Here is a 19,030-nt window from a genome sequence, read left to right as displayed (position 1 = left end):
ACTATGTTCCAGGCAGATTGTGGAGCATTGAGATTATAAATACAAATATGACCTAGATTTCTAACAAGTCCTAAAACACTTTTCATGAAACTCTTCTAATTAGTAGAAAGAATGTTGATGAAATATTGTATGCCTAGATAAAGTGGACAGAGTTGGTACAGGAGAGACATTCTGCATTCCTTCCTTGAGAGAGAGCCAAATGGTTCCAAATTTTCTTCAGGATTGACTCCAGGGAAGAGAAAGAAAAAGACTCATGCAGTCATGTAAAGGAAGCTGGCTTCTCAATCTGATCTGATTTCTAGTTTCCCTCCCAAAAGACTTTGAAGAATTTCCCCTTGAGAGAGATTGAGGTCTCTTTCTTGGTTAAGCTGAGATATGCACCAAAGAAAGAACTTACTCACTCTGTATTTTCTGGGAAATTTTAATCTGTATGACTTTTCTATTTATGTGTATTATTTGCTTGAATAAATATGTATATTTCTCCTCTCCCCCAACTACTCACTATTTATGATGACCTTTTATAGAACTGGCATTTAGTGAGGAGTCAAACTGATGAATGAAAGCTAGGGGTTACTCTCCCTCCTTTAAGAGATACCAACTAAAGTTCTCAACTAATCACAATATTTAAATGGTAGATATAATTCTAGACTTCTCAGGAAATGTAGCAAAAATCATCTGCTTCTTTAACTTAAGTAATTGTACTTTTAAAAAAAAGTAAAAATTTTGGATATGAATGAACCTGCTGATGTGGACAGGTGGATGGTAGGCTCTCCAACCCCAATCCTGCTATGCTTTGGGCAGAAGAGCTCAGGATCCAGCCTTGGTCAACAAACCTCCACTTCATCTTCTCTAGTCAAAAGGTGTTCCTATGGAACTGTCGTTCCTCCTCTGGGCAAGGGAAAGAAGTTGCAGGAAAGGAAGAGAAATGATGGAAAGATGAAAGGGATGCTTTGGAAGATTGAAAAAGCTTTTATTTTCCCTCCTCTCCTGCCCTCAAAGCTTTTGCTATTTGTTTACAACTGTTAAGAAAAGGCAAAGGTCAGGTTAGGCCTGACCTAATATACTTTGAAAACAACACACACACACACACACACACACACACACACACACACACACACACAAATTTATCATTATTAGTTTTTCTTCAAAGTCTAATCAGGAATATATTTTCAAAAAGTTAACTGTAACCTGAATACCTCTAAAATATCTATATTTCTTTCCTGGGACTGTATTTCTAAATGGGACGATAAAGAACTAAGTAGGAATGAGATTTTTTTTTTAAAAAAGGAAAAAGTAAGAAGTAGCTAGAAACTCAAATTCTTATTTTTAATAGTTCCACAAATTTTAATCATTTTATATTAGAGGTAATTACAGTTAATCTATCAGCTTCAAGTAGTTGCTGCTGCTTAAAAGTAGAGATTTCAGAAGAGAAAAGTCATTTTGAAAAGTAAATAGTTTAGCAATATGATATCTAAGAATAAGATTCAGATTTCTGGACCATGGCTTAAGATATAGTCAAAATAGGCTCTTGGTCAGAGGCAGAGTGTTTCTCCAGGGTTTAGCACACTGGTTGGCACAAAATGGGCACAATAAATATTGATTGAATAAATTAATGAAAAATACATTCATTAAGGCATTTATTATTACCAAGTACTATCATAAGCTTTAGGGACACAAATACAAAAATAAAGATAGTCTTAGCCCTTAGGAAGTTTATATTCTAATAGGAGTAAACAACACACAAAATAAGAAATGAGGAGGAAGGAACAACGTACCATCTGTTCGCCTACTACTAAGAACAAAATAATGTCATAAGTTCTATCAGTAACCTAGACTATATTTGGACATGAGGACCAAAACATGCCAAAATGCTGTGATAGATACTGTACGTAGTTCCTATTTTTAAAAATCTTTTGCTTGCTTTCCAGCATACCATGTCTCTATTCTAGATTTCACCTTGGATTGAATACCCTTTACTAGAGTTTCCTGATCTACTTTACTTTCTTTACATATCACCATATTCCAGATTATCAGAGTTCCTTCTTTTCCATTTTTCCTATAATAATCTGTGTAACTATCAGTCTATATATACTACTTTGTTTCTTTCCCCACCATTCAGTTCTTAACCCTCTGCCTTATTAAGTCTTTAAAAAAACAAACAAACATGTTATTATGATTGCACACTCAAAGAGTATCTTCTAATTCACCCAACACAATAGCCCTCCCTCAGTCATCATTCCCCATAGTAGTCACTTAGTCCTCCTGTTTCCTGTTGCCTTTAAGATACAAGGAAAAGAATGGTTCACTCTCATGCTACCAAAAGAAAAAAAAGGCTATGAACTTACTTCTATTCATTGAACAACTTTTTAATTTCTAATTTCTCCATCCCAGTTTTTCTGTTTGGCTGTTCTCTATAGTTCAGTTCACTTCGCCTTCCCTAGTATTTGTCTTCTGATCCTACTTATTTCCTCATGGTTGATGTTTCTAACTCCTTTCTAGCAACATTTACCACTGTCAATGGTACAGTACATAGTAGCTAATAATGAGGAGAAGTTCCTGCATCAGCTCTGGCCTTCAAGCTGCAGCAGTTTGACCAATGACAAATGTCATCCAAAAAATGGAGTGAAAGGCAGAATTGAAGATATCTGTGATCTGATCAGAAATACGAGAAAATATGGTCATGGAACAGAAATGAGACAACAGAAAACCAGCTTGAGAAACACTACTATATCCCTCAAATCACACAACAAAATAGAATAAGATGTCTAGTGTGCTAGATTATCTATGGATGATTCATAATACAACATGGACCCTTAATGGTCAGAAAAATGAGAGGCAGCTAAAAAAATCCACAAATCAATAAAATTATGAATCATTCAAAGTATCAAAAGAAAAAACCTACTAAAATATTAACCCATCAAGTGAGGAAAACAAAAGTTCAGGTTCTGCCTGAGGAACATATTAGCTGTCTGACTTTAAGCATGTTATTTAACCTTTCAGTGGCTTCAATATAAGCCTTAAATTATAGGTCAGTTACTGATCAATGAAGAGAGTTGAATGGGAGTTCCTCAGCTCAATGAAATTACAGGTCCATATCGCACCAAAATAAAAATAATAATAAAAGTCTTTATTAGTTTGTATACTACTCAAAAGACATTTATGTTTTTAACTGATTCTGGAAAAGCATTTTCCATGGTTGTAATAATTTACCTTTGACATCAAAGTTGGTAAGTACAGTGCTTTGATTGAAAGTGCAGAAATAATGAATGTTATTTTTTTTTATACCTGGAGACTTGTCATATGTACTGAACTAATGAATTTTCAATATGTATATGTGTATCTATATATGTATACATACTTCCAGTTAAAAATTAGAATAAGCCTGAAAGAGGAAAGAAGTCTGCTTATTGAGTTTATGTAGATATCACCATCTTTTTCACTTTAAAACAGCTAAAATGTTCATTTGATTATGTTTTTCCATTTTAACATAATTATGCTTACATCCAAGTTTCTTTTTACTAATATCAAAGTAAAAGGCCAAGCAAATGAAATTAATCAGCACAGCATGAGAATTTGGACTATTTTATTTAGTCTGCTGGTGGTATGTCTATATACTAGTTAGCTAATACATCTGGCATTATGATAGAAACACATCTCTCAATGTATTATTTCCAAACAACACATAATATTATAAGGCTCACTTTAACTGCATGGAAAGTAGCTAATTCATGATAATGTTTTAAAGATGTCATTCAACATTAAGCAATGACCTTGCACATTTACTTTCTATCTTGACACTCACTCTCAACAGAAAAACTCCCCTCATACTTTGCTAACCTACTGATGAATAGAAAAGACATAGTTTTATATATACATATATCTTTTTGTCAAATAATACCTTCTCTAATGGGGAGAGAGGAATATCAACTGGATATTTTAATATAACAAATAAATAAATGAATAAATTTAAATTAAAAAAAAAAGAAGCCTTTCCTTAGCTGCCTTTTATGCCATCCATCATCTCTCTCTTTACTAGTGCCTCTAAGAAAAGAAGTGGCCTTTGGTCTTGCAAAGGACATTCCTCTACTTGTATCTCTGATCCCATCCCCTCTCATCTCCTTGGGCATATTATTCTCCCAATCACCCCTTCTCTCTGTTCTTCAAGCCGTATCTTATTGCTCATACTATGCTGTTTAGAAATGTGCTCAGGTCTCCACCAATTATAAAAAAAAAAATATATATATATATATATATATATATATATATATATATATATTCATCGTCATTCTCAGTCACCAAGAGACTACCACTATATATGTATATATGTGTATGTGTATATATATATATATATATATATATATATATATATATCACTTGATCCTATTGTCCTCTCAAACTCTCTTTCTTCCTTTCACAGACAAATTTTTTAAAAAACTGAGGGGAGGGAAGAGCAGGTGTCTATTGCTTCTCTCATTCACTTATCAAATCCTTCTGACTTCTAATCTAATCAGTAAACTAAAACAGCTCTCCAAATTTGCCACCGGTCTCATGATGGCCAAATCTATTGGTCTTTATTCAAACTTCATCCCCTTCCCCACATAAATAGCATTTGACACTGTTCTCCACCCTCCTCTCTTCTTAGATACTCTCTTCCAGGTTTTCATTATACCTATTTTCTTTTGGTTTTCCTCTTTCCTGTATGATTCTTCCTTCTGTCTTTTTTGCTTTGCTCCATATCTTGAATCTTAATTGAGAATATATCAGTAAGGTTCTGTCCTGGGCTTGTTTCTCTTTCTCTCTTTGCAGGCTTTTATAAATTCTCATGAATTATATAACCATCTCTGCACAGCTAAGGCTCAGATTCATGAATCTAACTCTCCTAAGTTCCAGTCCTAAATCAGCAACTGAACATTTTGAACTAGATATCCTATAGATATCTCAAAGTCAGTATATCCAAAACAGAATTAATTATATATTTTCCTTAAAACCCAATCCTCCTCATAATTTCCCCCTTTCTGTAAGGGTACCACCACCCAATAGCTCAGATTCACAACATTAGAATTATTCTCAGTCCCTCACCCTACCTATTCAAACAATTGCCAAATCTTGTCAGTTACACCTCCAAAATATCTATTATAGGAAGGTAAGGTGGTGTACTGGATAGAGTACTGGACTTGAAATCAAGAAGACTCATCTTCATAAGTTCAAATTCAGCCTCAGACTCTTACTAATTGTATGTTCCTGGGAAAGTCACTTAACTCTGTTTGCTTCAATTTCTCATATATTAAAAGAAATGGAGAAGGAAATGGCAAACCATTCCTGTAATAGTTAAAGGAATTATAGAGGACTAAAGAGGTACAGGGGATAAGGAAGGTTTTGTAACAGGGAATGGAGGAGTTGAAGGGATAGAGGGAATATGGATGCTGGTGAGGTAAAAGGAGAGAGATACTCCCTGCTGAAAGGTTGTCTGGAAAATGGAGTTCCTGAGAAATGGCCAACTATGATAGCCTGAGGGGATGTCTTCTCTATTAATTGATGTTGAAGATACCCCAGGGCAGGTAAGCACAAACTCTCCTAAGGGACAAGTCTCCCCCCCCCCCCAGATCAAGGTGGCCCAGCAGGGGTCTGATAAAGACCCCCTTATGGTTGAATGGCTGTTCTTAGGGTCTGCTCCCTCTATGTCCTGAAATGATAGTCCTCCTCTTATCTGACTGCAGGTTATTTAACTCAAGACGAATTTAATAACAAGGTTGGATTGGAAAGGTATCAAGGGTAGAGGGAAGAGGGATTTCCCTATACTTTTCCACAGACTGGGTTTGAGTCTCTCTCAGCTTTTGAGCTGAGGTCAGGCCTCACAGGCTTGAAAAGGATTTCTTTTATTCCTGTCTATGCTAATCTATGCTAGCTTTCTTGAGTTCAAGTTCTTAGCAGTAGATAGCAAGAAGGAAAAAAGACTCTGATGTTCAGAACTTATTGGGCCTGTCTCTTTGGGCTTAGGCCCTAAAGACTGGCCTTAAGTTCAAGCTGTTCTCCTTAAATCCCTTTATTAAATGGCATAATCCCCAGGAATCCAGGTAGAGCACCAAGTTGGGAAAAACCCAGGAATAGAGGTAGTTATATCCCGAGACAGGGACTCTCCTTCCAGTCAGAGGGTCAAGAAAGAGAGTCCTCAAGAACAACTGTCACTCTCCCAGTTGTCCCTCCCCCCCCCCCCAACCAACTGTCATTGCTGTCCATCAATCTTCACTATAACATTCCAACTGCTGTCTGTTCTACCTCAGTGGCAGAAAGGCCAAAGCTTGATTCAGTTTTCCTTTCTACACTCCAGGATCTTTGCTAAGAAAATCCCAAATGGGGTGATGAAGAGTTGAACATGACTAAAATGACTGAATAACAATGAAAGATGTCTTGCATCAATCTACTTCTCACAGCTATCACTCTAGTTCTGGTCCTAATCACTTCTTACCTAGACTATTGCAATGGTCTTGTCTCTCTCTTCTTCAATCCATTCACACAGCAGCCAAAGTGGTCTTCCTAAAGTAGAGGTCTATCTGTCTCTCTTCTTGTGTTTGATAAACTCCAGTGCTACCCTCTATTTTCTCTAGGATTATATTCAACTTTCCTTGCTATTAGTTTTTTTTTAAACTTTCACAGCTTAGCCCCCAATGTACCTTTCTAACCTTATTATATTTCTTGTGCTTTATATTTATAGTTCAGCCTTCCTGATGTTCATAACATGAGCACCTTGTCTCTGTGTGCCTTTGCACTGGCTATCCTTAATGCTTGGGAGCTCTCCCTTTTGCTCTTCTCCTCAAATCTCTCACTTTCTTCAACTCTCTCTCTCTACTTTCTACAGAAAAATGTTCCTGATCCACCCCCAGACCCCCATCAACTACTGGTATCCTCCCACCTAAAATTACTGTCATCATCTTTTTACTCATTCTCTACACTACGCATATATACGTGACCTCGCTTTAACAGAAAGTAAGTTCATTGGGGTATGAGACTTTCATTTTTGTCTTTGTATTTTCAGTGTCTAGCACAATGACTGCCACATAATAGGCACTTAATAAATGCTAGTTGATTCATTTCTTTCATCTATTTCCCATTTTCTAGTGTCGAGCTTTTTTTTTTTTATTTAGAGCTACTATAACTGCCCTACTCTTACAGACTCAGAGAGCTGATTCAAAAATGACTTCTGTAACAGTTAATTCCAGTGTGTTAAAAATACAATAAATCCCATTTTCTTTAACATCGATCAGTACATATGTTCACCACCTGTTAACTCTCTTTGTAAGGAAACTGTTCATGACATATATAACCATAAAACTTCTAATTAGTTAGTAAAACTTTGGTCCCTTTTGTTTCTTTCTTTAAAAAAAAACAAAACAACCCTTACCTTCCATCTTAGAATTGATCCTAAGTATCATTTCCAAGGCAGAAGAGTGGTATGGGCTAAAAAACTGGGCTTAAGTTACTTCCCCTAGGATCATATAGCTAGAAAGTATCTGGGGCCATTTGAACTCAGGACCTTTCTTCTCCGGGCCTGGTTCTCCATCCACTGAGTCACCTACATTTCCTTAAGAACTTTACTTAAAACTTTCATTTCCATCTTGATATCCTGCCAGAGCTTACACCGCACAGTCTTTGAGAATGTGGGCCATCTCAACTCTGAGAGGCACAGGAGTAGGACTTTATAAAATTATGCATATGTGTATATACACATACATCTATACATTATACATTATATGTAACATACATATATACATACATACAAGATTCTGACTAGACTTGTTTGCTGTTCATATTTATGCTGTTACAATTAGTAGGTAGAGCACAATGTATATTTATGAAGCAATCCATTTTTCTCAGAGTATTTCCAAAACTCAGCTCAAATATCTTCCCCCACAAAACCTGTCCATTTCCCACCTCATTTCTTTACTTCTGTTGATAGCAACCCAACCACCCAAGTTTGATATCTTGAAATCTTCTTTAATTCTTCCTTCTTCAATTCTTCTGCAATATTTCTCATCTCTGTTCCCTCCTTTTCACAGCCTTCCTAGTTGAAGGCTTCTTCATCTTTCAACTTGGCTACTATAATCATTTCCTAAATGGCCTTCCAGTTTCTAGGCTCTTCACTTTCTAATTCATCATTCATAATACTGCCAAGATAATCTGAAAAGACAGATTTAATCATATTCTTTTCTGCTCACAAAACTTAAGTGACCCCTTACTAGCTATAGAATAAAATATATGCTTTTGAGCTTGGCATTCAAAGTACTGTATACTTTGGCTCTAACCTACCTTTCCAGTATTATTTCATATTAAGATCTAACACCCAGTATACTCCCAATCAAACTTGACTATTGTCTGTTTCCCCAACCTTCCTTTTCTCCCATATATATATTCTTGAAGGTTTTCCTCTTTGCACACCACTGACATGGTAAATCTCTACCTCTTGAAAACTCCCTCTTACTTTAAAGAATCAGCTCAGATATAATTTCTTTCATGAATCTTCTCTGAGTACCAAGCTCAGGTTGAAAGTGACCACTCCAAAAGAACTATGGGAGAAGAAATGCAAAGAAAAACATGACATCACTTATCACTTGTAAAGTGATGGGTATATGACTTGGGGTTTTGGCTTTAAAAGACTGCTCTATAGCAAAAATGAATAACATGGAAATAGTATAGTGATAACATTTGTACAACTCAGTGGAGTAATTTGTTAGCTCTGGGAGGGGGGAAATAAGAGGGGAGAGAAAGAAAATGAATCATGTAAACATGGAATCATATTTAAATAAATTTAAAAACAAAAAAGAAAGTGGCCTCTCCCCTACTCAAATTTATCATACCTACCACTTGACCACCTGATATTTACTTTTATATTTGCCATTTTCTGCCATATAACCTACTAATGTTTGTTTTGTCTCCTAAATGGGGAATGAAGAATATAAATTACATGACAGTAGGAACAGTCATTTAACTTTTTTGTATTCCCAGTACCTATAAGAAGTTCACACATTTAATAAATAAATGTTCATTAAATTGAATGTAGCTGCTGAATCAATGAAAGGTACTGAGTAGCTTAGATTAAACAATGTCCATAATACATTCTTTTCTCCTTGATGGGATGGAAAGGAAGAAGGGGAGAAATGACACAAGTAGGTCATCTGACATTTTTCATCTAATAAATAATTAAGTAAAAATATTTATAAGTTAGTAGGCTCTAACTAAAAAAGAATACCAGTTCTGGAGTCAAAGAACCTAGGTTTAAATCCCACCTCTGAAACTTCTTACTGGTATGATGTGGGGCAAAATCACTTAAAATCCTTGGGCCTCAGTTTTCTTATCTGCAAGAAGAGATCATCAGTCTAGATGGCCTAAGAAGTTCCTTTCAGCTCTAAATCTATGAAATGTTAATGATTTTAACAGATGGCTACCCTAGGCCATTGGTAATTTTATATTATCTACCTACTGTGCATTCATACACAGGTTCTATTTGAAAATTACAAAAATGCATGTGATGTAAACACATACATTATTTATACTTTTTAAAAAATGAAGCCTTGAAATTCTAATAAAACTGGCATAAGGGATAGTTGTTACTATTTTGAGAATACTATTTTTTTTCAGCTCCATGGCTTTACTGAATACATTACTGAATATTCAAACCATATTTGAAAAAGCAATTAAATTTTAAAGAAAAGGAAGAGTTTCTGGTCACCTAAGTTCATTCACATTCTTCTAAGCAAGTTATTTTCTAAATAAAAGCCAAGCCAAAGACTTTATAGGTCATCATGAAAATAAGGAACAACTGTTATTAGTTTGAAGGACTCAAAAGAAGAATATCCAAGCAAACTATATTAGACAGTATAATGGTTTCTGGCCCAGCTCTACTCTATCATGAGACCTACAACTATAACCTTGTGATAGAAGTTCCTCCTTGCTACAAAGTTCCTAGTTGTATTCTGGAGACCTATCATTTCTGCCCAGGTGGAACCTGGGAACCTCAGTATCTGGAACTCTCCAAAGGGTAGCAAACAATTTTCTTTATATACTCAGGCTCATAAGGTTCAAGATGTAAAAATGTGATTTACAAATTAAAGGACATATAAAAGACTCACATCATGGCTCATATTGAAGCATGAAATCTGCCTCCCTCCACCCTCCTCCAGAGACCTATCAGGTTACAAAGTTTACAGTAATAACCTTGGGAAAGCTTCCAAGAAAGGGTAGGTAGGCAGCTAGGGTTTGCTCAGCCACATCAATGCTCCCTTTGGAATCCACTCTTTGTAGGATAAAATTGATCTCCTCTGTGGGTACTCTATCACAAGACAGCAGCTCCCTACTCCCAGCAGGTGGCATAGATCTCACTATCTTCTACTCCTGACAGGTGACAGGGATCCATTCAGCTCTGCTTCATGGCTTCCCCTGGTTCAGCTTTAGTTTAACAGCTGATGTTTATCCCCTCTCTAGTTACTCTGGAGAAGCTTGCCTACAGAGAGGCTCATGATATTTTCAATTTTTTGACATTTGTTCTGAATTTTTTTCCTCTAAATCAGGATTTCCTTGTGTCTTAGAATTTTGAGGAACTATTTTTTTGAGGAACTAGAATTTGAGAATCTATTCTCTCCTCTCCTCATAACCTCCTCTCTAGTCTATGATAATGGTTTCTTAATGTGTTCCCATATTCATTCTATATTCTCTCTAATCTTCTTCACGCAATTATCAAAATAATCTTCCTAATGCATGGATCTGACCATATTATTCCTCCCTCAAAAACTTCCTATAGCTCCCTAATACATTTAAGACAAAATTCAATTCTGTAGCCAGTATTCAAGGCATTATATTGAGTGCCCCTAAACTGCCTTTCCAGCCTTCTTTTATATTATCATTAAAAGACCATAATTCAGCTAAACTGTCCCTAATCTTATCCCAAACTTCTCCATCTCCATTAATTCATGAAGGTCATACCTAGAATACATTCCCTCTTTCATCTGTGCCTACTAAATTTTTCCCTTCTTTCAAGGTCCAGCTTTGACTCTACCTTCTCCAGGAAACTGGCTTTGCTTGCTTTCAGCTTATATTTCTTTCTTTCTCTTCACATGTTCTGAAAGTATTTTGTTTGGATCTCTCCAATATTCTAATCACATTCTATATCATTATGTTTATTTGAATATGTAGGTGTATAATTGATATTGTATTGCTTGCTTTCCCAATGGATAGCAGGATGATGGAGAAAATTTGGAACTCAAAATTTTTTTAAATGAAGGTTAAAAAATAAAAGAACTAATGAACCAATTAATGGATTTGTATACAAAAAAGTCATTTAAATAATATATTTGTTGCCCCTACTCATAGGAACTATATTCTGTCATTAATACTGACTTTTTGTGTGTGTGTGTCGTTTGCCATTTCCTTCTCCAGTTTATTTTACAGATGAGGAAACTGAAGCAAATGAGGTTAAGTGACTTTCTGAGACTCCTTTGTTGCCTATTTCTATTTCTACAATCAATGGGTCAGGTATGTTAGAAATAACTTAATTTATAGGCTACTTATTAGCTTAATTGTTGATTCTCTAAATCTAAGGATCATACTAAAGTGAACAATGAACATAAGACTAGAACAATTGAATTTTATCAATCTCAGCATTTCCTAGAAATGAAATCAAAAGGAAAAAATAGATATAGTTGAATGGAAAGGTCATTCTAAAGTTCTCCTTTCAAAGGCATAAAAAAAGTTGGTGGAATTGATTTTATCACAAGTCCAAAGGCAAGAAATATTTTTTTGGAAGGGAATCACTTAGTTGTTTCATCTTTAGTTTTCATGATAAACATTTGCAAAAAGACACCCATGAAGTTACTTGTGGCTTATTCTCTCACATCTCTTGAAGTAGGTGAGGAAAAAAAGAGAAATTCATTGAAGCACTGGAGATTTTCCAAATTAAATCAACATTTTCTTTAATACGTGATGATTTTAATTTAAAGATGGGGTATATGGAAAGAATGAAAATGTGTTGGTAAATATTGTGGTTCAAGAATATGAATTTAGAAAAATCAAAGACTCATATATAGTACAGAAGCATCACACCCACATCTCAAGAACACTTTCTTCAACAAGAGAGCCAGAAAATGTTGGGGATGACAACCTTTCATAAAAAATGAGATCAATTGTATTCTAATGGCTAGAAGATGTCTAATTAATAGCATGAGAGTTATTTCCCAATTAGATGTGTACAATCAGAACACTAACTTTTATTTTTTTTATTATTTTTTTAAACATTATTTTATTTGGTCATTTTCATACATTGTTCATTGGAAACAGATAATACTGACTTTTAAAGTTGTAAAATTCCCTTTTCAAGGTTTAAATTCCTTGGCAAGGTCCTAGGTTGCCCAATTAATAGCACACTGAGAGTCAATAATTAATTGGTGGCTAGTTCATATACACCCTTGGAATGGCTTTCAAAAAGGAGAGCAGAAAGAAAAATGTTGGAAGATCAGCCAGAAAAAAATGCCCATTTGACACTACATGGATTAGGTTTCTTGGAGGGAAGCCTACATAGCCAGGGGAACTCTTCCAGGAAAATATGTGCTCCATAGAACCAACAGCCTGAAGGATGACAGTGAACTAAGGCAGGTAAGAGTAGTAAGTTTCTGGACTAAAGAAGTATTCAAGCAGTGGAAGAGTAACAAGAGAGCTTCTGGACTAGTGCAAGATTTAGTTACTGGATCAAGCCTTAAACACAGCAAAGTAATTTTTAAACTAAAAAGGAACTAAGATTAAACAGCCACAAGAGTAGCATCATGAAGCTATAGAGCAAGCCCAGATCTTGTCTTTAATGCCACCAGGAGCTCCTAACATAATCAACCATAATGAGGGGAGGGGATCCATATCTGTCCTATGTTAGAAAAGAGAAAGATCTTATTGAAATTCTCCCAAATTGGACCCAAATTAATGTCATATCCTTTAGCAATTTACAAACTACTTAAAAGCAAGCAAGGAATGTTTTTTTTTTTAAATCTTTATATTCCCAGTATCCAACACAATGCTTTGGACAAGGGAGGCATTTAATTAATATTTATTGAATTTTATTGAATTGAAAAATAAATTTATATTACTATATTCAAATATTAAAGAAACACCAAAGCTATATTATAATTTTAGAAACAAAATTTTTAAGTAGTTAAGCTTTTAACATATAATTGGGCAACCCTTATTCATCTTCATCAACCCATCTTCATCTCTGTCCTCAATTTAACAGAGATAGTAGACTTATTTCCCCACTCACCTGTTAACATGATTATCTTTTAATATGTTATAATTGAAAATTATCATTTACTATTTATAAAACACTTTAAATACTTATTTGATCCTCACTAAAATAAGTCATGGAGAAGTCATTTCCATGTTGTAAATAATGAAACTCAAAGATAGAGAATGGCTTGCCCAAGGTCAAAAGTAAATCCAGATTTTCTGATAAGTCCAATGCTCTTTCCACTGTATCATAGTTCCCAAAGTTACTTGTCAGTGCCCATTATGAGTAGTAGATTTAAAGAATCATAATCTTAAGGGTGTCAGTGATACTCTTTTGCATGGGTGGTTTCTGAGGTAATCCCTCTAATCAATTTTAGCTTAATTTATGATCATTTAGGGTAGCTAGATGGCTCAGTGGACACAGCACCATGCCTGAGGTCAGGAATTCAAATCTATTCTTAGGCATTAGCTCTGTGACCCTGGGCAAGGCACTTAACTCTCTCTACCCTAGTACCCTCATCAGTAAAATGACCTAGAGAAGTCAGTGGTAAACCTTCAGAATCTTTGCCAAGAAAAATCCAAATAGTCACAAAAAGTTAGATAAGATTGAAATAACTGAACAATGAACAGATACCGAGTCTTTTCTGAGATCTATAAATCTCTAAGACCACCTATACACGCTTTTTTTGAGAAAGTATTTTTGATAACTTTGAAAAATAAAAGACAAGGGATGGAACCAAGACAGCAGAATAGAAAGAAGTATATAGCAAGTTCCCCTCCCCCTCAAAAAAATCCTCTAAACAGATCTTGAAAATGTTCCAGACCAAATCCTGATGGGGAAATCCAAGACAAAGATACAGAGAGTCACTTTTCTCACCTATGCCATCATAGAGAGAGAAACAAAAAGCTCTGTGGATATTAAGGGAGGCACTGACCCAGAAACATGCCAGATGGTGAGAACTGTAGCATAGGAAGAGACTGTTCATCAGAAGAAGCAGAAGTTCTAAACTTATCAATCAATCAATAAACACTTATTAAACGTCTACAATGGGGTCACAAAAAAGTTGAACACAACTGAAAATACTTAACAACAACAACGGTGCCAGGCATTATACTAAGTGTTTGGGATACCAATACAAAAAGAGAGACAGTATCACACTCAAGGAACTTGTAATCTAATGGAGAATACAACACACAAAATGAAGCTTAAAAGGAAAGGGGAGGGGAGGGGAGAGAAGTAGAGAAGATTATATTGAAGTACCAAGACTGATAGAGGTCTTATATTCTGATGAATGTAATTTCAATAATGTGCTCTTTTGGGAATGGTGAAGATGTTGGTCAGAGAAGTCCCAAAATAGATCAGGTAAGAAATAAGAAGGGCATTCTCAGACTCATACCAGGGCACCTTGAAGAGGGCAGGTGTCAACTGGCAGCTTTGTCACCCTTTACCCAGTACTGGCTCATAGTTCAAGAGTGGACTGAGGAAGGTCCAGTGAAAGAGAAAGCTATTTCCAGATAGGGAGGGCCAGGAAAGAAGGAAAGACAGATGTAATATGGCTCTGATACTCAAATTTAAAAAACTAGGGCAAAAATTCCAGATCAAGAGGAACTATGCAATTCTTTCCCTCTGAAACAGCAGAGATTCCCAGCTGATTGATAAAAGGTGAATTCAGTGACAGAAGACTCCACTCAGAAACTTGTAGAGTTCAAACCAACAGTATAATAGCCAGGTAGAAAATGCCCCAATAAATTAGCAACATGACCAGCCTAGACTTTCCCTCAAGAAGTACAATGCTTTTGGGGGCAGCTGGGTAGCTCAGTGGATTGAGAGCCAGGCCTAGAGATCGGAGGTCCTCAGACACTTCCCAGCTGTGTGACCCTGGGCAAGTCACTTAACCCCCATTGCCTAGCCCTTACCACTCTTCTGCCTTGGAGCCAATACACAGTATTGACTCCAAGACGGAAGGTAAGGGTTTAAAAAAAAAAAGTACAATGCTTGGCCCTAACATCAAGTCTGAAGGCAGGAAGCAGACTGGAAAAATAAGCAAAAAGAACCACAAACTCAGAAGAAAATGACTCCAAAACATCAAAAAGCAAAGTTTCAAAGAAAAATATAGCATGGGTAAAAATTCAAATAGAATTTCTGGGAAATGAGTTGCATACTGGGAACTAAGTTGTTTGAGTAAAGGACATTCAACTTGCCCAAATGCTCCAAATATACAAAAATTGACAATAAAATGCCTCAAAGCAAAGGAAAGCAGGAAAGGCATATCTCACAGGAGTGAGAGAGAACAGTAGCCCAATGAGTGCAGCATCTGGGGGAACTTGCAGAATGTACTGGCCCAGAGCACTTCCACATGCATGACCTGAGGCAATGCAGGTGGGGAGAGGAGGGTTGGAATAGCCCTACTGAGTGCCAAGAAGCCTAAAGCAACAAAGAGCAGAAGGGGAATAGCCCAAGACCAGCTCTAAAGAGGCCTGAGGCAAGGAAACAAGCAGAAGGAATAGCTTAAAATTAGCCCTACCCACTTCCACATGACCTAGGGTAATAAAAGGGCAGAATAGAGGAATAGTCCAACTTGTTGCCAAATAGCCTTAAACAGGAGAGCAGAGCAGGGGTGCATTAACACCAACCTTAAATGTTTCCATGTGATCTGAGCAACAAACCCACAAAGTGGAGAATAGTCCAACACAGGAGATAAAAGGGAAACCAACAGCAAGGAAAACAGAATCCAGATGGGAAAAAAAATGCTTCAAGCCTTCCCATAAGAAACCAGTCATTCCACTCCCTGGAAGTGCACAGCGAGAGACCTAAAGACAGGCAGATCTACCCCCAAGCATAAGAGAAGGCTACACTACAAGCTTGGAATGGTGCTCTCTCTACCTCAGGAGCAGAGCACAATCTCAACTGATAGACAAGGGAGGAGAGGCAATAACTAGAAAAATGAGTAAAAATGTCCTCAGTGCAACACCAATCAAACCACCCAATTTTTTTTCCCCTAGAACTAGAAAAAAGGATAACAAAATTGTTCTGAAAGAACAAATGGTCAAGAATATCAAGGGAATTATTTTTTTAAATATGAAGGAAAGAGGCCTAGGCATACCAGATCTCAGATTACAATATAAAGTTAAAATCGTCAAAACAATCTGGTACTGGCTAAGAAATAAGAGTAGTGGATCTACTACTACTACAGGTTACAGGTTACTACTACTACTACTACTACTACTACTACTACTACTACTACTACTACTACTACTACTACTACTGGTTACAAAATCAGCAACCAGTAGTGAAGGACCATAGTAAGTGTTTGATAAACCCAAAGATCCAAGTCACTGGAGGAAGAATTCACTATTTGACAAAAATTGCTGGGAAAACTAGAAAATGATATGGCAGACATTAGATATAGACCAATTTCTCACACCATACACCAAGATGAAGTCAAAATACTGGATCTAGAAACAAAGGGCAATATCACAAACAAATAAGGGGAATATGAAAATTTTTACCTTATGGATAAGGGAAGAATTTATTATTATATAAGACATTGAGAATATAACAAAAAATGAAATGGATAATTTTGATTCCTTTAAATAAAAGGCTTTGTATACTAATTCAATCAAGATTAGAAGGGAAATAAAAAATTGGAAAGAAAAATTTATAGCAAATGTCTCTTACAAAGGTCTCATTTCCCAAAAATATATAGAGAATGCAGTCAAATTTGTAAGAATACAAAGCATTCCCCAAATGATAAATAGTCAAAGGCTATGAACAGGCAGCTCTCAGTTGAAGAAATTAAAACTATAGTCTTATAAGGAAATGCTCTAAATCACTATTAATTAGAGAAATGCATACTAAAACAACTCTGAGATACCACCTCACACCTATCAGTGACTAATCTGACAAAAAAAAATAAATGTTGGAGGGGATGGGGAAAAATTGGGGTACTAATGCATTGCACTGTTGGTAGAACTGTGAACTGATACAACCATTCTAGAAAGCAAAATGGAACCATGACCAAAGGGCCCTTTACGAGGCAATATCACTACTGGAGCTATATCTGAAAAAAAAAATGGGGGAAAAGACTTATCTATACAAAAATATTTTTAGCAGCTCTTTTTTTGTAGTGGCAAAGAATTGCAAAATGGGGGGAGTATCCATCAACTGGAGAATGACTGAATGAGCTGTGGTATATGTTTTTTTTTTTAATTTAATTAATTAATTTAGAATATTTTTCCATGGTTACATGATTCATGTTCTTTCCTTCCCCTTCTACCATCCCTCTCCCATAGCCAAAAAGCAATTCCACTGGGTTTTACATGTATCACTGATCAAGACCTTTTTCCATAGTATTAATATTTGCATGAGAGTGATCATTTAGAATCTTCATCTCCAATCATATCTTCATTGAATGATGTGATCAAGCAGTCGTTTTTCTTCTCGACTTCTACTCCCACAGATTTTCCTCTGAATGTGGATAATGTTCTTTCTCATAAGTCCCTCAGAATTGTCCTGGATCATCGCATTGCTGCTAGTACAGAAGTCCATTACATTCAATTGTGCCAAAGTATATCTATCTCTGTGAATAATGTTCTCCTGGTTATGCTCCTTTCACTCTGCATCAATTCCTGGAGGTCTTTCCAGTTCCCACGAAATTCTTCCAGTTCATTATTCCTTTGAGCACAATAGTATTCCATCACCAACATATACCACAATTTGTTCAGCCATTCCCCAATTGAAGGACATCCCCTCATTTTCCAATTTTTTGCCACCACAAAGAGCGTGGCTATAAATATTTTTGTACAGGTCTTTTTCCTTATTATCTCTTTGGGGAATAAACCCAGCAGTGGTATGGCTAGATCAAAAGGCAGTCTTTTAAAGTCCTTTGGGCGTAGTTCCAAATTGCCTTCCAGAATGGTTGGATCAATTCACAACTTGTGGTATATATGGTTTTAATGGAAAACTATTACAACATAAGAAATGATAAACAAGATGAGTTCAGAAAAACCTAGAAAGACTTGTATGAATTGAGGCAGTGAAGTGAGCAGAACAAGGAGAACAGTATAAACAATAACAGAAATATTGTATGATGATCAGCTGTGAAGGACTAAACCATTATCAGCAAAACAAGGTTCCAAGATAACCCCAATGGAGTCATTAAAAAAAAAAATGTTATCCACAGCCAAAGAAGGAACTATAGGAATCTAATTGCAGATCAGAGCATTCCATTCTTCAATTTATTTCCTTCATGAGTTTTTTAAATTGAATATGTGAAAAAAAGATTTAATTCAGCTATTTCCTTATTGTTTCTTTGTTTTTAAACCTTACCTTCATCTTGGAGTCAATACTGTGTATTGGCTCCAAGGCAGAAGAGTGGCAAAGGTTAGGCAATGGGGGTCAAGTGAGTTGCCCAGGATCACACAGCTGGGAAGTGTCTGAGGCCAGATTTGAACCTAGGACCTCCCATCTCTAGGCCTGGCTCTCAATCCACTGAGGTACCCAGCTGCCTCCTAAATTAAATCTTCTAAGGTACAGTCTGAATAGGTTTTAAGATTCACAACATACATATATAATGTTTGAATAAGGCCAATGTGGACATTTGCTTTGCTTGATTGACTATACATGTAGTTTTATCTCCCTTCACTTTCATTTGATGGGGTGCTCAGGGAGGGGTAGTATCTCTGGTATGGAGGGCTTGTCGTGCCCTCCCAGGGCAGCTCTCCAGCCTCTGACCCTCACCTGACACCCAGCTCTCACTTGTGGCTCCCAGTA

General features: G+C 36.2%; 1 protein-coding gene across 4 annotated transcripts in view; it reads right to left on the bottom strand.

Annotated features, from left to right (window-relative positions):
• Positions 1 to 19,030, bottom strand: part of SPIRE1 (spire type actin nucleation factor 1) — a 282,349-nt gene that overhangs the window by 159,117 nt on the left and 104,202 nt on the right. The window lies entirely within an intron of this gene.

The sequence above is a fragment of the Monodelphis domestica genome, chromosome 3, assembly GCF_027887165.1.
Source record: "Monodelphis domestica isolate mMonDom1 chromosome 3, mMonDom1.pri, whole genome shotgun sequence".
Lineage (NCBI taxonomy): Eukaryota > Metazoa > Chordata > Mammalia > Didelphimorphia > Didelphidae > Monodelphis > Monodelphis domestica.
This window is presented reverse-complemented; position numbering and strand designations above follow the sequence as displayed.